Source organism: Anser cygnoides, chromosome 1, assembly GCF_040182565.1.
Source record: "Anser cygnoides isolate HZ-2024a breed goose chromosome 1, Taihu_goose_T2T_genome, whole genome shotgun sequence".
Lineage (NCBI taxonomy): Eukaryota > Metazoa > Chordata > Aves > Anseriformes > Anatidae > Anser > Anser cygnoides.
The window spans coordinates 135820814-135844208 of record NC_089873.1 but is presented as its reverse complement, the minus strand read 5'-3'; the positions used below and the strand labels follow the sequence as shown (position 1 = coordinate 135844208).

The following is a 23395-nucleotide window of genomic DNA, read 5'->3' as shown; positions in this document are numbered from 1 at the left end:
GACTTTCTGACAGAGCAAAGCACCCAACATCTGGAAGTTTGAACACCGATACTTCTATAGTGCTGGTATGTGTACTGAATTTAACTGTGTGTGTAACTTGGAGTTACGCATAGCACAGTCCTGCAAAATGTTTGTAGATGTGTTACTCTGAGTACACAAAGACTCCAGAAACATACATGTGCAGTCAATATTAATATAGAGGATAAAGTGTGAGTCCACATCAGGCAGCTAAGTGGCTTGACTTTCAAAATTTTGGAAAATCAAAATTTTCAAAATATTCTTCAAAGATACTTCAAAACATGCTACTGATGTCAAACCACAGCAGCAATAAAACCCTTGTCTTTTTCAAGCACTGCAAACTATGAATGGTATATATGTTATGTTTCAAAATTAATTGCCTATTTGTAGAAAACTTCCTCACCTTAGGTAACTACGTTAACAAAAATATTCTGCATGCAGTTAACCATCTGAAGTTTCTATAAATACTCTGGATCTTCCATTAATACATAACCTATATTACAGACAAATAAAAGTATTTCAGTTTGCAGTTCCTTTTTATTCTATCAGTCTGTTTAAGGTGCAATTGAGACTCACAGATGGAAAAATAATAAATGCCTTTGTTGTAATTATCAGATAGTTTTACTTAATAATTCAAGAACTAAATCAGATCAGTATAGCATAGGTTATCATGGCAAAAGCTTCGGTGGTGGTGGTGGTAGTGTTTTTGCTAATAAAGCTCTTAACTTTGCATTATTTTAGGGAAAGCCTAAAATTGTTCAGATAATGTTCTCAGAAGTAGCAACAGAAATTGAGATATTGGGAAAGAACCCTATATAGAGAACACATAGATAATCTTCCTTTGAAATGAGATTCTTGCTATGTAACCACTTCCAAACATGTGAACAGAAATAATCACTGTCTGATTATCTACGCCCAAAGAAATTCGTTTCACAAAAAAATCTAACTGAAATGTTTGCCTTCACAAAAACACCCCCCCCAGCTGATGTTCAAGAGAAAGATATTCACAGTAAATGAACAGATGGTTATGTTTTTCAGAATTTGAATTTTCATTTTTTTCTAATTTATTTTTATCACTTATGTAATAATAATAATAATAATAATAATGTATTCATGAAAGCATTTCAAGGTTATCAAGTGGATACAAGTAAACTTTTGTTTGGCAATAAAAAAACACCAAACATTTAAAAGAGATGAAGTATATATCCAATATCTAAAGGGGGCCTACAAGAAAGTTAGACTCTTTGTCAGGGATTGTAGTGACAGGACGAGGAGTAATGGCTTTAAACTACGAGAGGTTAGATTTGGACTAGATATAAGGAAGAAATTCTTTACGCTGAGGGTGGTAAGGAACTGGAACAGGTTGCCCAGAGAAGTTGTGGATACCCCATTTCGGGAAGTATTCAAGGCCAGATTTGATGGGGCTTTGAGCAACCTGGTCTAGTGGAAAGTGTTCCTGCCCCATGGCAGGGGGGTTGGGGGTTTGGAAGTAAGTGATTTTTAAAGTCCCTTCAAACCCAAACTATTCAGTAATTCTACTATATATATATATATATATATATGCTCTTGCATAGAACTTTGAAAAGTTTTTATTAAAAAAAAATAATCTAATGTATTAAATCCAAACATCTAAATCCATTAGTCTTTTCTATTTGAGAAGTATTAACTGTTTCTACCAAACTGAGAGACCCTGTGCTGAAAAAAAAAAAAAAATTATCTATTCCCTTGGTTGGTATAATTTGTAAAAAAAAATAAATAGGGTTGAAATATTTGTCATTAATTAAAGTTATGCAATGTTAATATTTGTGTTCAACCATGATTATAAGTAGTGAAGCTTGTCTTCTAAAAGTTTGAGGTTTAAAACAGTCAGGACTGGCTAGAAGTGGAAACTATTTGCTTTGTTGCTGATTTTGAAAGTTTAAATTTTATGTCTGGAATGAAATGTATTTAGGCAGACAATTCATATGAGGATTTTCCCTCTGAAATATCTATGAAATTTCCAGTAACTGTAATTTAAACTTCATTCTCTAATAGTGTTCTTAACCACTCACCTCCACCCCACCCCACCCAGAAAAAAATCAGTCTTCCCTGCTATTTTCTGCTTAGCAAAACTTGCAAGTGAAGTAGAGATAGTAGTCTGAGTCCTTAAGCCTCAACCGCAGTAAAAGATAAACGTCATAATTATTTCCAATAGATGTTATGCCTACTAAAAATAAATAAATAAACAAACAAACAAACAAACAAACAAACAAATCACACCTTTACAATTCAGAATAATAGAAAACCTTACGAAACACTGATACATATTTTTGCAATAGTATGTCACACATAGAATGCACTGGTAGATGACCATCACATCAAATGCTCTCTGTATCCATCATAACTGAGTAGCTTCTATTTTTCACGTGACTAAAACCACTGAATGAAAATTTTGCATGGAAGAAGGAGGTTTCTTTACACCAATAACAACTCCCAACAAACTTGTGAAAAAACCTGCTAACCATCAAAAGTTCAAAAAGGGCAATATTCTGATCATTCAGGCCTCTAATACGTGCAGTAACAACTTCAAATTAAGGCTAGAGCCCAGACAATCGATGGCATTCAAGCATATCAGACATCCAACAATACCACACCTTCATAAGAAAAATGTGTCTGAAAATGTCACAAATATCAAAAACTCTATTGCCATGAAAAGAGCTGTCTGTTATGTTAAAAGGAGACCTGTAACAGAATATATAACAGAAATAATGATGAACTGCAATTGTAAGGGACCTCTGCCTATTGCTCCAGAAATAATATGGGTGTTTCAGACAAGGCCTTAAAACAGCAAAACAGCAGCATATAGTCTGTGGAAGAAGGTCAAATTTATATTCATTGACTAGGATTCATCTGGTCAAATTAATTTATGACCTATACACATTAATAATAAATGCTTAATCTTATTCTAAAGAAGGCCTTAAAACAGGAAAAATGCATCCCAAAGTTCTTATTTTTTCAAAAACAAAAACAAAAATCTGTAAGGACAGCCTAGAATAGCTAGTTCGCACACAGCTGTCTAAAGCTTTGAAAGAAGGCCTCTGTGTTATGCAAGATGAACTGCTCCACATGGGGACTCAAGCAAGGTCTTTCTGTAAAAATCTTAGAAAAATCTTGCCAAGCATCTGCAGATACTTTTAATGATTCTGCTAGAGGGTCAATCTGGTCAGTGTCTCATAGTATCTACACTGGAGGAAAGTTAACAGCTGTTAGACTTAGCTACAGATTTTCCTAACAACAATAACAAAAACACTGCTTTTCCAGGAGTTTCAGAACTATTGTACTAGTTTTCAGTGATCTGGTCTGAGCCAAACGAGTGGGATAAAAATCTGATTTAAGAAACCAAGGGCACTGACTGATGAGTAGAGCTCTCACTGACCCACTGAACGTGTCTCTGGGAGAAAGTTGCTCATTTCTGAGAAGCAAAGTCACAGATACCCAAGGTCTATATGTATCTCACACCAACAAGCTTCACTGATACAGGTACAGGAAAAAGTCAGTGTGAAACTTTTGATATAGAGGTTGTATATGCATGTGTGAACGAACGATTATCTAAGATATGTAGACCTAAAAATATAATACCTTCCTTACTAGCTCTCCTAGTTTGTGCAATATATTCAATATGTATTTGATAAAAGTTATTTAACACAGTCTTGATATTATGGAGGTACTGAGCATGTGTATTGTTCACAGTGGAAAATGGTATAGGAGCCCTGCAAAGATCTTTTGTCAAGTACTAATCAATAAGTGAGGCATATAGTAATATAAAGGGGGTGGGGGGCGGGGAGGTGTTTGGTGTTGTTGGTTGTTTTTTGTTGTTGTTTCTGTTGTTTGTTTTCCATTCTCATGACAGAAGAGTCCACAACCTGTACAGTCATTATTCCTCAGCTTCCTCAGTTCACAACAGCTAACTTCTAAGAATAAGTAGTTTCATAAGTATAGTTTGAATAAGTAGTAGGCCTACTGTGCTCATGATCTGAAGTAGTTACTTGGACTATTAAGAAACATTTGCATTCCTTCAATGCCTAATTTTTTTCTGGAAAGGAAACAGCAACTAAGCTTAAAGATATGATGGGAAAAAATCATCATTAACAACAACAAAGTAAACCATTGGGATTAGTTTGGAAGACTGAATTGGTTGGTATCTGGCTCCAGAAATTCTGTGGGCAATTGTTCTTTTTTCACCATTATAAAATCCAAGAGCATCAAGGATAAATCTGTAGTCCCTGTTGTGCCACCTCAGCCTCTAATGAATTTAGCCATCTGAACCTGCAACAACATTCCTCAAAGTACAGTGTTCTGAATGTAGCATTTCTGGGAATAGCACCAAGATCTGACAGCAATCTCTGTATGTGTTGTTAATGCCTGTGGCTAAATTTTGTATTTCAGAATACCTTAAGGCATTGGGTACTGTGGATATTGGGCAATTCTGTGATGATTCAAATTCAACTACATTGAAAGGTACTGTGGCAATTACTGTTTGATAATATTGCTTTAGGAAGAGAGAAGCCCCTTTCTTCCAAAGGATACGTTATGAAATACTAGAAGTTATAAGAGTACACAAAGTCACCACGCATTTTGAAAAAAATGTTACATTTTGTTGTATATTGTACTGTTATGCTGTGCCATTGTCTGGAGCAAGCTAAATGAATTCTTTTTGCTTTCTTTTTGCCCTTTTTTTTTGGGGGGGGAGCGGGGGGGAAGGAAGGGCAGGGGGGTGTTGTGGAAGGGGAAGGCAATATTCAGGAGAAAGTCCTAAGCTATGTCTATACTATCCTAATTTTCATATCTCCAATTTTAGGCTTATGTGGTCTAATAGAAATTTTTGATTCTTGAATGCTGTTAAGACATATTTTGCCTTACATACACTAGCACTTAGCATTATTAGTGCTACGGGCCTGCAATTTGCAGCTCTGTAAGCTTCTCCCTAAGCCATTGAGGCAGTTTTCCAGATCCTGCATATCAGTATTTTGCCCTTCCTGTTCTCATACTCCTCTCCTCTCCTTTCCTTTCTTTTCCTTTCTTCTTTTCTTTTCCCTTCCTTTCCTTTCTTTTTTCTTTCCTTTCCTCTCCTCTCCATTTCCCTTTCCTTCTCTTTTCTCTCTTCTCTTCTCTTTTCCTCTTCCCTTCCCTCCCCTCCCCTCCCCTCCCCTCCCTTGCCCTTTTTCCCCTTGTGCATTTCTGAGGCAGGAATGAGTGCTGTTGCTATTTTAATTATTAGTTATCATTGGTGGTGTGGTGTGGGTTTTTTTCAGTCTAGATATCTTAAAATCATTTCCCTGATACAGAACATATGTCAATTAAAATAAAAAGAAAATACAAGGAATTGATTCATTGATTCCTTTGCTCACCACCCCACCCCCCCCAAAAAAAAAAAAGATTCCCAAAGATTTATGAAAAACTCTGAAAAGCATGTAACAGTCTAGAAAAAGCCTACATTCTTCAACCTTTTTTTTTCTATTTTTTTTGTGTATCTTAAAATGTTTCTTTCTGAAATAAAGAAAAAATATTGCTCTACAAAAAAAAAAAAGAGCTCTTCTTCATCCAAACTTTTTATCAATCTTCTCTAGAAAACTTCTTCTGAGCTATCTCTTTACATAAAATTTAGTGTTTATTTATTCATAGAAAGTGTGCCCTATAAATAATCAATCCTAGTACATGTCCAAGCAGAGAAAAAAATGGTATGGTATAAGGTAATAAAGTAGGATGTAGGGGAATTTTTTTCCTCCTCCATTTGATGTTTTGTCCTCCCGTACACGAAACTTCCACCTGTCTAAACACAAAATTTGAGAAAGTACTGAAAGAGTTAGCATGGATTTGGAATTTAAAATATTTCCACCTGACTAATTAAACAATCCTCCTGTTCAACAAGAATCATCTAATGGAGTCAAATAAATATAATAGAATTTTATCTTCAAAAATCATTAGCTTAAATACTAAGACTATTTACACTCAGTAAAATGTGTGTCATGTTTAAGAATCTCATTTTCAACAATTTCTGTCCTTTTCTTAGCTTTTCAGAGTTACAATGTCAAGACAGTTAATGCAATTAAATGAATTTGTGATGGACCATTTCACTTACATTCACTAGGGCAAACATATATGGCTGGCTGGTAAACAATTTACTGCACAGAGAACAAGTTCTCAGTTGAAAAGAGGTATCTAACAAATTAATACAATAAATGATGAGATGTTAGCTGCAAAAAGATAAATCTCTTTTTTTTTTTTAAGCACTAAATTCATACTTCTAGACAGTCAAATATCAGGTACAGCACCACCGAAGACAATAGTAAAAAATAATATTAAAACAGTGCTAATGAGAACTTAGTCATGTTTTTTCTCTCTCAAATATACAGCTTACAGTAAGCGAAGAAAAAGTGGCTCTTGTATACATTATGTCCCATTATGTGCATGGGGGAAGCTTGTTAAGAACATGAAAGAAAGGTTGGTACTCTGCATAATCTGAAGAAAAACTGATGCCTGATTTTAGATGTCATCAAAGATCTACTCTTTTAAAAGACAAGATTTTGGGCTGGGCAGAGGCATGTCAAGTTATTTTGTCTGAAAAGGTGAACAAAGAATATTTGTAACTATGAAATATAACTTAAGTGTGAAGTAATGGTACAGCAGCCTATGCACAGAATCTTCATCAACTGTTACCTTAACATCTTTGAGTGATGTACTTGAGTAGGATGAAGATAAATTTTACACTAATTTTCTACTGTTTTCTATGTACCAGTGACAGAACCATCAAAACCCACATAGCTTGATAAGCCTGTCTTTATATAAAGTAAATTTCTTCACATTGTGCACTTAACTCTCTGCAAGACTAGTTTATCTCAACACCTGCAGGTGAATAATTACATTTGCCATATTGGAAAAACAAGCAAATAAACAAAAACAAAACAAAACCCCTCCAAAGCATGTATCTGGAAATGAAAAAATGAAACCAAAAATGTGCTTTACTATAATTGAGAAAAAATAAGATAAAAGGTTCCTAAATAGAAGTAAATTCACAGTGAATATAGTTTCCTTTAAAAAAAAAAAAAGTGATATTTTAATAGAATCATAGAATCATTAAGGTTGGAAAAGACCTTCAAGATCATCTGATCCAACCATCCCCTACTACCAATGTCACCCATTAAACCATGTCCCTAAGCATCATGTCCAACCTTTCCTTAAAAACCCCCAGGGATGGTGACTCCACCACCTCCCTAGGCATTCCAATGCCTGACTGCTCTTTCTGAGAAGAAATGTCTCCTCATTTCCAACCTAACATCCCCTGGTGCAACTTGAGGCCATTCCATCTAGTCCTATCACTAGTTAGATAACTAGCGAGAAGAGGTCGACCACCAGCTCCACACAACTTTGTTTCAGGTAGTTGTAGAGAGCAATAAGGTCTCCCCTGAGCCTCCTCTTCTCCAGAATAAACAATCCCAGTTCCCCCAGCCACTTCTCGTAAAACTTGTGTTCCAGACCCTTCACCAGAGCCTTTGTACTCATCTGGACACGCTTCAGGGCCCTGATATCCTTCCTGTAGTGAGGGGCCCAAAACTGAACACAGCACTCGAGGTGCGGCCTCACCAGAGCAGAGTACAGGGTGATGATCTCCTCCCTGGCCCTGCTGGCTACACCATTCCTGATACAAGCCAGGATACTGTTGACCTTCTTGGCCACCTGGGCACACTGCTGGCTCATGTTCAGACAAGCATCAATCAACACCTTCGGACCCTTTTCCTCTGCACAGCTTTCCAGCCACTCTGCCCCAAGCCTGTAGCATTGCATGGGGTTGTGGTGACCAAAGTGCAGGATCCAGCTCTTAGCCGTGTTGAACCTCATCCCATTGGCCATCGATCCATCCTGTCCAGGTCCCTCTGCAGGGCCTTCCTACCCTCCAGCAGATCGACACTTCCCCCCAACTCGGTGTTGTCTGCAAACTTACTGAGGGTGAGCTTAATTCCCTCGTCTAAATCATCAGTAAAGATACTAAAGAGGGTGGGCCCAACACTAACCCTTGGGGAACACCCCTCATGACCAGTCACTAGCTGGATTTCACTCCATTCACCACTACTTTCTGAGCCCGGAAATCCGGTCAGTTTTTAACCCAGCAAAGAGTGGATCTGTCCAAGCCATGGACTGCCAGCTTCTCTAGGAGAATACTGTGGGAGACTGTGTCAAAGGCCTTGCTGAATTCTAGGTAGACCATGTCAACAGGCTTTCCCTCATCCAACAGATGGGTCACCCGGTCATTTAAGGAGATGCGCTTGGTCATGCAGTACTTGTCTTTCATGAACCCATGCTGGCTGGGCCTGATCCCCCCGCTGTCCCACATATGCTATGTGATTGCATTCAAGATGACTTGTTCCATCACCTTTCCTGGCACTGAGTTCAGGCTGACAGGCCTGCAGTTCCCTGGGTCCTCCTTACAATCCTTCTTATAGATGGGCATCACTTTAGCAAGTCTCCAGTCATCTGGGACCTATTCAGATGACCATGATTGCTGATAGATGATGGAAAGCAGCCCAGCAATCACATCCGCCAACTCCCTCAGTACCCTTGGGTAGATCCCATCCGGCCCCATGGACTTGTGACAGTCCAGGTGGAGCAGCAGGTCTCTGACTGTTTCCACCTGAACTGTGGGGAATTTCTTCTGCTCCCTGTCCCAGAATTCCAGATCAGGAGATTGAATACCCCAAAGATAAGTGGTCTGACTAGTAAAGACAGATAAAAAGAAGTCATTAGGAACTTCAGCCTTTTCCTTATCCTCAGTAGTGATGTTCCCCCTGCATCCAGTAAAGAATTGAGTTTTTCCTTGGCCCTCTTCTTGCTGTTAATATATTTATAAAAGCATTTTTTATTATCCTTTACCATAGTGGCCAGGTTGAGCTCATACTGGGCTTTTTCCTTCCTGATTTTTTTCTCTGCAAATGCTGGCAACTTCCTTGTACTCTCCCCAAGTTTCTTGTCCCTTCTTCCACTGGACATAAACTCTCTTTTTCTCCTGGACACTCAGCAAAACTTCCCTGTTCAGCCATGCCCCACCGGTTCATCTTATGGGGCATGAGGACAGCCTGCTCCTGTGCCTTTAAGACTTCCTTCTTGAGGAGCATCCAGCCTTCCTAGACCCCTCTGCCCTTCAGGACTGACTCCCAGGGGACCCTCCCTACCAGTGTCCTGAACAATTCAAAGGCAGCCCTCTGGGAGTCCAAAATAGTAGTTTTACTACCCCCCACCCCCCCTGACTTTACCAAGGGTAGAGAACTCTACCATGTCATGGTCACTCTGCCCAAGACAACTGCCTACCACCACATCTCCCACCAGTCCTTCTCTGTTCGTGAACAGCAGGTCTAGCGGGGCACCCCCTCTGGTAGGCTCACTAACCAGTTGAGTCAGGAAGCAGTCTTCCATGTACTCCAGGAACCTTCTAGACTGCTTCCTCAGGGCTGTATTTTATTTCCAGCATATGTCTGGTAAGTTAAAGTCCCCAGGAGAACAAGCACTGGTGATTGAGGGACTTCTGCCAGCTGCTTATAGAACAACTCATCCGTCTCTTCATCCTGGTTTGGCAGTCTATAACAGACCCCCACTAGGATGTCCACCTTGTTGGCCAACCCCCTGATTCTTATCCATAGGAACTCTACCTTATCATTCCCAACCCTGAGCTCAACAGCATCGAAACACTCTCTAATATAGAAAGCCATGCCACCGCACCTCCTTAGGTTCCTGTCCCTTCTGAAGAGCTTGTAGCCATCCACTGCAGCACTCCAGTCATGGGAGTGGTACCACCACATTTCAGGGATGGCAAGTAGGCCACAGTTTGCCTGCCACTTCATGGCTTCCAGCCCCTCCTGTTTGTTGCCCATGCTGTGTGCACTGGTGTAGATGCACTTCAGCTGTGCCATTGCCCTCACCCACAATCCTGGAACTGCTCCCACAGGCTCATCTCTGTCAAGCCTCTTTTCCCACCCTGTCCCCCTTCATACCTAGTTTTATTTGGAGAAAAAATATTTTAAAAGATTATTAAGAAGAAAATAGACTTTCTTTCAAAGAGTACAATCTATACCCCTGTGGAGTGATATTGATACGGAGAATCATATTTTCATTCTTATCCATATAGTGAACCTATTTCTAGTATATTGCACCCCCTCAGACAAAACTTAACTCTGATCTTCCAAAACATCCCTCTTGTAAGTCTGTCTTGACTGATATCTTACTACTACAGGCTCTCCAGAACATTTATTATCATTGCTCTCACTATTCTACTTTCCCTGCTCTAGCACCTCTACTGTCCCTATTTGTCATCCCCTCATTCCTACACTTGCCTTACATTCTCAGTTTTTCTTTAGTGAGTGTCCTATATATGTTTTGAGAATCTACCCCCAATGGCAACTTACTTCTTACCTCATTCCCTCTTAGCTCATTCTTCTTTTTCTATGAAAATCCTATTCAATGTTAACCTTTCTTTGAAACTGCTAATCTGTCTGCAACGCATTGCACATTTATAGTCTCTGACTAGGAAGGGCATCTTGAGGCAATACGAAGTATGAAAAGGATAAACATTAAACCAGGCTAGGAATTTGGGGTGGGGAGAGGGGGAGGGATGGGTGTCATTTGAGAAACATCCCTTATCTTGCACAGAGGGAAAGGCAAAAATTAGAATATGAAGTCTCCTCATCTTACACATAATTATTCCATTCACTGCTTAGCTTTCAGGTCTTAAAAGGTAGAAATGGTGTTAAAAATGCCATCATTACTGTTGAATTTTCTTCCAAAAAGGAATTCAACCATTACTTCACCACCCTTATTGACTCTTCTTGCTCCAGACAGTATCTTCTCCAACCTCAATACAATTCATTGTGAAAACAAAACAAAATAAAACAAAACAAAACAAAACAAACAAAACAACAACAAAACAGCTTACTATTTGGTAACATGGCTAACCGGCTTCAGAAAGCAGTGAAATATCAAGTCTAGCCAAGTAGTAACTCTCCAGGGGCAAACAGAAACTAAAATCTACTATGGAAAGGTGTTTCTGTGAAGTGTTATGGTCCAGTGATCATAACTCATATACCAAGTTCAAGAGTTACTTAGCTTTCCATTCTTATCTGATAGCTAAGAGAATTCAGCACACTACCACTATTACAATTGCTCCCATCTTGTGTTCTCTCAGCATTGCTTGTGTAACTTCTATATTGTTAATGTAATTTCTAGTGCCAGAACAAGAAATCCTTTACAAAAAGGCACTCAAATTCAGCATATCAGAAATGTGAATATAAATCACTCATGAGAAAAGAGTTTTTTGCTCTACCTATTGAAGCTGCCACCACCATATTGACCATTATTACACCTTTAATAACTCATAAATGGAAGAAAGCTTTGCGAGGGATCTGGGATACCAAGACAAATTAAAAACTTAAGAGACAAGAAAGGAAACAGAATATTTGCAGGTAAAGCATAAACACGGAAAATGAAAGATTGTAACTACATGTTCTAATTTCAGTTTTCCAGAGCCAAAACTCTTAGACAAGACAGATTTAAGCAGGAGGACAATTCACTAGAACATTTTATTTCTAAAGTAAATAGAGAATGGAGAAATCAGACTGATAATTCCAACGAGAAATATCTATTTGCTATATTACAGAACAAATGAAAATGGGACAGCTCTTCTAGTAGACAGCTACTTTCACTTACACTTGCAGTTTACTCCATGACCATGGCAACTCAATGTAGGACAGTGCTACAAGCTAACTACACCAATAACTCATTGCATTTCAGTAACATCACACCTCTGTACCAGATCAGGACAGAAAAGTCATTGCAGAATGTCTTGCACAGTCCTGTAAACTGGAGAAGCTGGCAGCCCATGGCTTGGACAGCTACACTCTTTACTGGGTCAAAACTGGCTGGATGGCTGGGCCCAGAGTGTGGTGGTGAATGGAGTGAAATCTAGCTGGTGACTGGTCATGAGTGGTGTTCCCCAAGGGTCGGTGTCACCGTCCCTGGGGGTGTTTAAGGAAAGGTTGGACATGATGCTTAGGGACATGGTTTAGTGGGTGACATTGGTCGTAGGGGATGGTTGGACCAGATGATCTTGAAGGTCTTTTAAAACCTTTATTATTCTATGAGTCTTACTGTCTCTTTAAATTTACTCTATTCTTTATATATATGTGCCAGCTGACCTGCATTACCAAATTCCTAAAGCACTGTATTTGAAATGTTATCTATATGTAAAGATGGCATCAAACTGATATAAACTCTAAGCATTTTTTTCAAAAGTCATAATTCAAACACAGTTCATATACAAGGTCTTGAGAAAAAGAAAGGCTTAACAAATACAACATTAAAAAAGTAATGTTTTCTTAATAACTAACCTCTTTAGATGGAAGCAATACGTCCACCTTTCCACTATAACTTCTGCACCTGATCAAAGTATTATTACAATGAACATGAAATTAATATGCTGCATCTTACCTGAAGACACGACTTCCAGATCCAGGGTTAATATCCAGTTTCAATAAATACTAATATTTCATCTGTCAAGACCAATGGATCTGCATCATCTGCGCCATAATTCACCACCTGCAGATTGGAAACTACAGACACTAAACAACTCTAATTTCAGTAGCAGACCTACTGCTGGCTGTGTTAAACAAATTCACAGCCTTGGACACCACAGCTGTAGTGGGTTTACATGGCAAGGTTTTTGTAGCAGGGGGCCATAGGGGTCAATCTGTGCATATTTTGCAGAAAGTTCTACTTCCCCTCACTCCATTGTGTATTGAGAACTTATCTTTGCTTTCATGTAGATGATGTAAAATGCAGCAGGAAGACATTTCAATAATTACATTACTGATAGAGACATATTTGGCTTGGGAGACTCCAACCAACAAATCAGTGACTACGTACTTGACTGAGATGCAATGCTCTATCTGATGAATGCTGTCCTGAAGTACTGTGCTGAACCATCTGCTCTAAATTTTGGGTGAAGGGAACATCTAATACAAGAATAACTTGCTAGCTGCTGCTTATGGCTGCCCATCAGCATTTCAGTGTTGCTGCAATTCTTTTGCTTATGCCTGAGACATCCCATGAAATACAGAAATAGTCCTATTCATTACTATTTTCAGAGAGCTTTGGTAATGGCAGATGTACCAATGATTCACATGGGCATCACCTCCTCTTCCAATATTCCTCTGGAATCAAGGTGAGTTTTTTTTATTCTTTTTTTTTTTCTCAGAATATCCTATAAAATAATATTGAAATCTCTAATGTAGAAACAGTACAACTGAAAATCCAGGGATATAACACACTATAATAATATGACAAAGCTAGTAGGGAGATAAGGAGAAAAACGAAACAAAACAAAACAAACAAACAAAAAAAGAAATTAAAAAAACCTGCCTCTTCAGCACATACACAGATATTGAGAACCCCTGTATGGAAAGGTGTACAAATTGGATTTCTGTACTTCATTAGTTTGATTACCAACAGGTACACAGCTTCTGTTGAAAAATAAATCCAGGAAACTTCAGGAAGAAATCATAGAAAACAGCAACTCTGTGCAACCATTTGTCTTTACAAACACAGTAACCAACAGAACAAGAGTTGAGACAGTACATGCTCCTACATCATCTAGTATACTTTTCTACTGTATATAATCATCTGCACCTGTAAAAGCTCTTCAAAGAAGAGATGGAGTTACGTAATTTCATATACCGTACTGAGTTGTGTTTTTTTTTTTAATTATTTTTCAAATAAGGCAGTTTTATCAGCAGAACTTAACACGTTCTCGTAAGCTGTATGACGTTGCCAGTCTTATGCAAATACTACATACGTACTTTATCCAAATGCCAGCTACTCATAGGGTGTAACAAAAAGCTTTTTGAAATCAACAGAAATCTTTGCACTGAATCCAACAAGCCTTGGTCCCGTAACACTAACCTGTTAATGGTCTGTTAACCTTGGTCCTGTTACATGAGTCTGTTAATGTTAATGGTCTATGTTACATCCAGTGAGAAAATGAGCAAAAATCTATCGTGCATTAGATTGCATATACCTTAGATCTTATATGGTCCCACATGAACAAAATAATGATTTTTTTTTTTTAATTCAAAATGACATCTGGAAATCTTTCACAGCAAATCAAAAAAAAGGTAGATCACATGTCAAATTATAAGTACATTTCCTATAAAATGTTTATTTTTATTTTTTGTAACATGTATCTATATACGCCCAAGTACTTGAAAGAGATATTTCACAGGGGATATAGATTTGTGGAGAATTATAAATAAAGTAGTAGAGAATAAGTAATATATATAAAATATATGCAGAAAAACAAACAAACAGAAACAAAAAAAAATCATATTATTGACAAATTTTAAGTAATTGCCTGCTCCACTTTTTAATATCAGAGTTCTGTGTAATGTCTGCAAAAAAAATATTTAATAGAAGAAAAACTGGCTGCTACAACTACTTTGCAAGTGGCTGTAGAAAAAAAAAAGTCTAAAATCTAATTTTAAAATGTCCGTATAAAATGAATACATAGAAATAAACACAAATAATCTGGTTCCATTCCAAATTCCATATTTCAAAATCACAGTGCAAAAGTATGGCATATAATGTATTTTTTGTTTATTTAAAAAAAAAATAGGTCTTTGGAGATGATTACAGCACAGGCTGCCTTGGAGGAAAAAAAAAATCATCATAAAAATACCAAACAGAAGAGTTATTAAAGTATGGCCACTTCTATTTCAACAGTGCTCAAAAGCTTAAAAGAAATCTTGTTATAGAAAATGTAAGTAATTTGTTTGAGCTCACTTCGTACAGTTCTAAACAGTTTTTGGAAGGAACAATTGTTGCCATTAACTTGTCTATTTTTCACTAAGAGTCCAAAACTGACTTTAAGAAGCTTCTAAAGAATCTCGATCACCAGCCCAGAGATGTCTGGCAATGATATCACAACATCACCACATGATGGCACTGATTGACATGGCTGGTCAGTCGTACTAGGACCATGAACTTGATAGTAAAAGTACAGAGCACAGTACCAACAATTTGAAATTTGGTTCCCCCCAGGTCTGTATTGGGCCTGTAACCGACGCAGACACTAAACCAATAAGTATTTTCAAAATAATCAAACCATTAGACTACTTCAAGCAACACTTTGGGAAACAAATGACTATTTATGATTTTTCTCTTCCATTTCTGGCTATAGTAGACTTCTTTTAAATGACAGTGGCTACCTGCACTTGGAGAAAAAAAGGAAATACCTTACCTCTGAAATAATTTGTACTGAGAAGCAGTAGGTTACCTATTTTTGTCTACTGCATTCAACAAATGCAAATCTGAAATATACTATTAGAAGTTTACTACCATCAAAACATAACACTACAGTCTTACACATTTCATCTATCGTCCATTATGGTGAAATATTGAAGTGGCTTAGTCTCAATGATTTGTGTAATTAAAACTCAAAAATATTTCTCATTATATTCATTATATTACAAAAAAATCAAATAAAAGTAAAGACAAAATGTTTTAATTCATTCTACATAAGAAATCAAGTCAGCTACTTCAGAAGTAAATATAATTGGATGTTGGCTAATCAAAGAAAAGAAACAAACATTATATTGCACAAATCCTTTATTGTTACATTAAAAGAAACAATCTTTAATATGACTCTGTTACAATCTGTGCAATATTTAAAAATAGTCCCTCTGCAAACAGTAAAAATGAATACTTTTAAATGAAGTTATACGAATAAGAGAAAATTGTGACAGCTATGCAGTACTCATGTTTTCAGATATAAATATTTTTTTATATTTATCAACTGTAACTCAAATATTTTTCCTAATAAAAAATGCCACTCACTTTCAAAGCTTACGTCTTGAAAGGCTCAAGTTCCCCAACAAGTTGCAAGTCTCAAGGAGTACATAAACAACAGAAGAAAGACAAGCATGGAAAAGTCCTAACCCTCAACTGAAGCTAGTCAGTGGTATGCTCTTACCAAAATACATCCTATGACACTAAGTGGTGTGTGGGCTCAGCATAGAAGACAGCAGAAAGAAAGAATTATACATTGTGACATCAGTGACTACAATTTATTTTTAGATTATTACAGTACAGATCTGAACATGCTTAGCTAGGGATCACTCCAGCATGTGGTAATGCATTTGGTTTGAATTAGCCATGCTTGTGGTAAAGCCTCACTGCGGATCTCACATAAAAAGCCATCTTCTAGAAGGGCTGCTTCTATTCTCACGCGAGTTGTGCATGCAAAACATAAAGTATCTCTGGGTCATATACATCTTACTTTTAACGACAATATCCAGAAAGAATTCCTCCTACTTTACATGGTATAAAGAGAGATGAGCTTGAATATAGTATCTTCAGAATAATTTCCTACCCTTTGAATCCACTCACTACAAGCCGTTTATAAACTGTATTTTTCAATTTTCTCTAACCTTAAATCTATTTCAAGTTGTGAAAAGTTGAATAACATTGTGCTTCATTTTAATCAAAATAACTTTGCAAGAATATTACCAATGAACCTAATTTTTCCTCTGCTAGACAGCAATGCCTTCTCTTGTGTGGCTTCCCCCCCGCGCCCCCAAATCCAATCTGAGGACTTCTAAAACAAATAGAATGAGAACTAGAGAACTATTAAAAGGTGACAGAGTTGACAGAGTTGAGTACATAACCCTGTCAGATGTGGGGATCGAAATGGCTCACAGCATAAATGCTTTACAAACATTGCTTGAATGCACCTGAGCTGAACTGTGACGGAGGATAGCTGCAGTTGGAAATGAGAGCCTTTATTGATTTTTGCAGCTCATGTTTATGTTTTGGTTTTATTAGGATTTTTTTTAAGACTCACAAATTTATAATCCAGTGCACATAACTAACCAATCTTACTCATGCTGAAGAGATCTTGAATCTCGATGACAAGTCTTCGAGTGACAGAATGACTAAATTATATGCTGGTTATAGCATGATGCTTATTCCTGTCCTACCCAGGTGGAGCTGTTCTTTACACTATGTGATTCAGCCATCAAATAGCTGCATGCGTGTTTGAAAGGCCAAGAGGAGGCTGTATTGAGAACCTGTCAAAAACAAATGTGCAAACCTCTATGCAGCAGTCAGTAAATGTTCCTTGAATCACTCTTTTGTTAAAAAAAAAAAAAGCGAAACAAATCCTTGTTTCTATATGATATCTGTAATACAAAGCTTTAGTTAAACAGCTTTTCTTTCTGCCTCGTGTCTTCATCTCTACATGACAGATCTTCAGCTAAAGGATGCCTATTAAGACCAAGATATTTACCAAATGTAATAACTGTGAGGCAAATTAATCTACCCGGGAATGTGGGACTACCTAAAAAGATAGCTACGCCACGAGGCTTGCTTTGATTTGAATGCATTGTGATGCCTTTAAAAAGATTAAACTTCATCACTGACCACCAGACTTAGCTGAAAAACAGAAATCATCAGGAACTTTTGCATTTACAGTCTACATGTTTGTAATACAGCACTTCACTTCAAAACAATACCAGGCAAGTAATCACTCCATCTAGAAACGTAGAAGGAAGAAAATGTATTTTCTTGTCTACATATATGCTTTACAGTAGAGATCAAGACTAAAAGGTTTTTATATTCAAAGGAAAATAAATAAATAAATTAGACATGAATCAGAATTCTCTTGAGGACCAATATGTTTTGGATGCCAAACTTAATTTAAGTTATAATACCTGGTGCAACTTAATAGGTTGCACTTGCATACAGCATACCAACAATGATTGCACCCATATAATTGCACCTATACGGTACACAGGCATATGAATCGAGAAGAAAGAGCAATAACAGCTCCATTTATACACAAAAGAGTAATAATTTCAAGATGCTAAGAATAAGTAGGTCAAAAAAAATGGAAAAAAAATATTCCCAGAAAATTCCATGCCACTATAGATCTTGCTGGGTTTGAGTTACCAGAAACTGCATGGCATGTTTTCATGCTCTCAGTCTTTAATGTTTATTTGGAATATGATGCATAAAACAATGCATATAACCCGTTACTCAGAAGTATAAGCAAAAAAAAAAAAAAAAAAGGTCCAGGATATCCACATAGGTATTACCTACATAGAGGTCTATATAGATGCTATTAATTGGTGAAATATCAAATACATATTTTGTAAGTAAAATTAAATGTAGGGTTCATTAGACATATAAAATTAGTTCGCCACTACAAAGCAAAGTTGTGCTTTCATCCAGGAATTAAAATTAATGGAAGTAATTCATTATTTTCTTATGGTGACAGAAAACAAGTTTACTTCTTTAGTGCTAACAAAAGACTTATACTTCTAATAATTAATAAACTTTAATTTGTGTCCCATAGGATGTGGACTATTGCCCTTCCATTTATAGGAGATATTTAAGGTGGCAGTTACATTGATGTTTCAGGAAGAGAATATACCAGAGATTTCCATTTCGGTCGAACTGCTTGTAAATTCATCCAACAGAGCTTTGCTTTCTAATCACCTACTTCTAAAAATATGCAGGTATACCCCTAACATTAATAATCATTTAAAAACAAAAGTCAGTCTAGAATTTGCTGTCAACACTGATCAATCATGATTAAAGAGTTGTGTTTTTTTTTTTTTAAGTGGCGATGGCTTGTTTTTAAATACAAACCATCTGAGCGTGTGCATGTATTCATGCCATCAGTTCGCCCACAAAGCCTATACATGAAAAAAAAAAAAAAAAAAGCCATCGTTTAAACGTCCACATCCGCCGCTGCTCCGCTCCCTGTACCACCAAGGCTTTAAAGGTTTAGACCGCCGCACTTGAGGTGCACCGCGGCGCTCCTTCGCACCTCAGCCTGCCTTTGGCGGCGTTTGGACGCCCCCAGCCCGCTGCCCCCACTCCCCCAGCCCCCCGCTCCCACACCCGGCCGCCAAACTTCCCTCTGCGCCTCGCGTCCTGCCTGCTCAGGGCACCGCATCGACGGGGACGGGGACGGCAGGAGCAGCGGGCGCGGGCCCACACCGCCACCTCCTGGCCGCGCCCCGCCACCGCCGCACAAACTTCTCTCCCTTTCCCCACGCCGAGCGCCGAAAGCGGCCAAGTTTCCCCGGCGTGGGGGTGGGGGTGGTGTGGTGCGGGGGGAGGTCGAGCTGCCGGCGCCCCCGCTCCCCCCGCGCCGCCTGCCGGGCGTCCGAAAGGGCCACGGAGCCGCCCCCGCTCGGCGGGGCGCAGGCGGTGGCGTCGGCCTTTCCCCGGGGAGGGGGCGCAGCCCTGGCGCCTCCCGCCGCCAGCCCCCGCCTCGCCCGCCCCCGCCCCAGCTTTGCAGAGAAGCTGATATACTGTCGGCCGGGGTGGGGGTGGGGGGGTGCTTCTTTTTTCTTCTGCCTTTTTTTTTTTTTTTTTTTTGCTTTTTTTTTTTTTCCTCCCCCCATCCGCCGCCGCCGCTCCGCGCATACTGGTGCTGGCTCTCCCCAGTGCCAGTCCCCGCTCCATCACGTGCGGGAACCCATGCCCATCACAAAAGCGGGCATTTTACCCAAGCCCGGAAAAGGAACGAAAGAAAGGAGAAAAAAAAAAAAAAAAAGAAAAAAAATGGAAGAAAAAAAAAACACCACAGAATAGCTAAACCAAAAGCGGGTGCACAGCTTAATCCAAGAAGAGCCAAGATTTCCTCTGAACAGCCGCCACCCTCGTTCTCAACGCCCCCCCCCCTCCCCCCCCCCGCCACCCGCCATCCTCCCCCGTTCCCTTTTTCTTTTTAGTGGCTGTGGTGGCAGCGAGGGAAGTGGTTAACCAAAACCCGACGTGTTGGTTTTGTATTTCCCTGAAAACCACAAGCGCACACAGAGCATGAGGTACTGCTCCAGCCCCTCTCCGCGCTTGCAGAAAACTGTGGCTTCGCTCTTCTCTCTCTCTCTCTCTCTCTCTCTCTCTCTCTCTCTCTCTCTCTCTCTCTCTCTCTCGGTACTGCAGATATTTTTCCCTCCTCTCCTCCACACTCTTCTGTTTATTCGGCTGTAAGGCAGAGCTACTTTGTAAACATCTCACACAGAACCCTAGAGCCTTTCCAAATAGCTCATTGCACCAAAATGCCTCCAAATTATGGTGCAAGGGGGCTATGGGGGTCGAGACCTAAGCGGATAAAAAATAAATACATTTGCATATATACACATATGTGACATCGAGATCACGCATGATGGTGGAGATGGCAGAAAGAAAGTATCGCTTTATAATGATGGGAAAAGTAAAAGCACAGACGACTGCAGCAAACTGCTCGCCCTTTGCCAGAGTATCAACTGCAACACCTCTCCCCCACCCCCGCCGGGAAAAAAAAAAAAAAAAAAAAAAAAAAAGCAACTGAAAAAAATGAAAATGAACACGCAAACGGTAAATCCGGTACTCCTACCTTAACACTGGAACAGATGCAGAAGCATAACGGTCTTTTTAACACAGCCAGATTCTTTCAGGAAATCCTCTCAGGGTATCATGCAGCCGGGATTATTCACACAAGGTCCTTACTTTCCTTTTTGGAATCCAACGCGATTTGCTTCTCCAAAGGAATGCAACGACCACGAAGGGGGTAAAAATTAAAAATAACAATAGGAAAAACAACAACACTGGATCTGAAAGAAACTCGCGTTCTCGCTTGTCAGCAACCTACATTCAGGCAGAAAATTAATTACAATCAGTGCAAGAGGGAGAGTTGGGTCTGCGAGCAGGAGCTGTGATTGACTATGCAGAGAGACCGAGCCGGAGAGAGACTGATCTGCAAGGCAAGGCAAGCTGGGAGAGGGGGAGAGAGGTCCAGGCTGTACCAGGCGCTCTCCTCCTGCTATTGGACCAAACTGAATGAAATTTACAAAGCCAGCAGCCAATAGCTCTCCGCAGTCTCCCCATCACTACAGAAACCGTATCTCCATCCACAGCCTCTCGCAAGGAGCATCTCATCCCCGTGTGAAGCGTCAGTGCAGGGCTGGCCAGGGCCTGGGGGGCTGAACAGGTGGGCACGTCGCACACAGAGAAATAAATGTGTTTTCGTATGTGTGTATGTCGGGGGGGGGGGGGGGGGCGGGAGTTATTTGTGTGCTCACACAGCTTGGACTGTTACTCTTCCTGCTCCACAATACAGCAAGTGCAGTCTTGGTTAACCCTTCGAGACAGCAGTTTCTCCAGTGCCAGCCTGTTGTTACCAAATTCACCCATATGCTGTTACACTGAGCTAACAGTTTAACTGTATATCAGTCGCCAAAGTGTTTTGTTTTTGTTCCCTTTCCTCCTATATTAAAACAAAAGAGTAGACATTGCTCAGTTGTGAATTTTTTGTTTTGTTTTTGATTTTGTTTTTGTTTACATAAGGAGACTAGTTTAATGTCCCTATTTTAGTCAGCTAACCATAGTTGTGAAGGTCAAGCATAATGGCTGAAGAAGGGGCTCCATGGTTATTGCTCTGCACTGCCAAGTACAGAGTCTCTGGTTCACTTCCTGTGTACAATTTCAGACTAAGGCTGGTGTAGCAAAGATGTGCTCAGGCCTCCAACAGATACGCCTTATTTCACTCCTCAGCATGTTCCTTTGAACAGTTTAGTAACAACAGTTAACATTACCCAGAGTGTAGGACCCCAAACTGAAACCAGGCATGGGTTGATTGAGTTCTCCAATGAGGCAAAAATAAAAATAAAAAGGTCTTGAAAATATTTTAACCATTTGAAATAAAAATCATATTCATCAATAAAAAAATCATATTCATGCCTTGATGAGATTTTCTGTCACAAGAGTTAGACTTCATACAATGTGTTTTTGACAGTTTAAAATGCTGAAATAACAAAATAAAATCAGCATCTCTACTGTTGTAGGTGTTTTGTTTCTACCACAATGTCAGATCCCCAGAACAGAACAGATAGTGCCTTATTTTCTCAAATTTGAGTTCTGTCTGTGATATTGGACTTATCAATCATTTCTGTGCTTTCCTGTTTCAAGCAGTAGAGGAATACATACTATCTGATTTAAAGATACCACCTAGCCGACAAAATAGGCCTGTTATGTGTCTATTCGTATATAGTGTCTTGTTATATTGTATGAAGGGTCATATCAGGATCACTTCACTATCGATTAGGAAGGGATATTCTGTATTTAAACATTGTAAATCTAAGTAGTGTAATGAATTAACTTAAAAACTTTTAAACAATTCAATTTTTACATTAAACTGTTAACTTATTTGCCAGTGAAATAATTATTTTTATATTACTTAATTACATGTTTTGCCTTACTTAAGTGACTCTAGCAGCAGGTGTTCATGCAAGTGAATTTTACTGCTTTTGTTATTTTAATAACGCACCCAGAATGTGCAACCAGTCATATTGCTTGACTGAGTGAACATTTTGACACATTTAGAAAAGATGTCATCTTGCACTGCCATCTGTCCCAAATTTTGCAGGACAGTCTTTATTTTGATGAGTATGTCATGCTTTTTACAAGATAAATTTGGAGGATATTAAAGTATGCACTAGTTAATTTGACTAATGATCTCCCACCTGTATTGAAATGTCAGAAGACAATTTATTACAAGTTACTAAAGAATTCTCTTATGTTTGTAACTAATGTTTGCATCTATAACCTAATTATGCACAAAAACAGCAATAAAAATAAAGTTTCCATAGACTCTAGCTAAGTATATGATCAAAGGTTTCAAGTAAAAAACATTTGTTCAGAACATTGGAACGCAATTTTCTCATTTTTACAACTTTCCAAAAGCTAAATGTGTAATTGGAAATTCTAGTTTATTTGGGAGGGTATCCGCAACCATCCCTTGCATATTTATAACACCAAGCAGGAGTCCAGGTGCAATCATTCAAAGAGAAGAATACCACTTGTTAAGTAACACCATCACTTCTCACAAGGAAACATTGTATTCTAGTGTTAACCCAACTTGACTCTACTTGTAAATTGTGAAATATAAAGAAATCATGATGCATGACAGCCTGACTGAAGACAGGCCAAACTCTGCCGGGTTCCATCCCAAGCAACCTCTTTTTGTGTCAGTCAAACTAAGGCATAATTTGGTCTCCCACATCTAATCACTATAAAATTTCCACGCATTACTTTTTAAACCAGGTATTGTGTATTGTCTGCTGATGCTAGAAACATAAGGATGAAAAGAGAAAAGAAGAAAAGAAAAGAAAAGAAAAGAAAAGAAAAGAAAAGAAAAGAAAAGAAAAGAAAAGAAAAGAAAAGAAAAGAAAAGAAAAGAAAAGAAAAGAAAAGAAAAGAAAAGAAAAGAAAAGAAAAGAAAAGAAAAGAAAAGAAAAGAAAAGAAAAGAAAAGAAAA

General features: G+C 38.7%; 1 protein-coding gene across 9 annotated transcripts in view; it reads right to left on the bottom strand.

Moving 5' to 3' along the window:
• NLGN4X (neuroligin 4 X-linked) overlaps positions 1–20921 on the bottom strand; it is a 200201-nt gene extending 179280 nt beyond the window's left edge. For 5 of the 9 annotated variants that reach the window (XM_066982644.1, XM_066982642.1, XM_066982649.1 and 2 more), the window contains exon 1: positions 20477–20921. The gene's annotated coding sequence lies outside the window, so the exon portion shown is untranslated. Of the gene's footprint in view, positions 1–12525; positions 12634–20476 lie in introns of all 9 variants that reach the window. The other 4 variants (XM_066982656.1, XM_066982657.1, XM_066982638.1 and 1 more) reach the window with 2 other exon arrangements.
• Positions 20922–23395: the final 2474 nt, after the last annotated feature.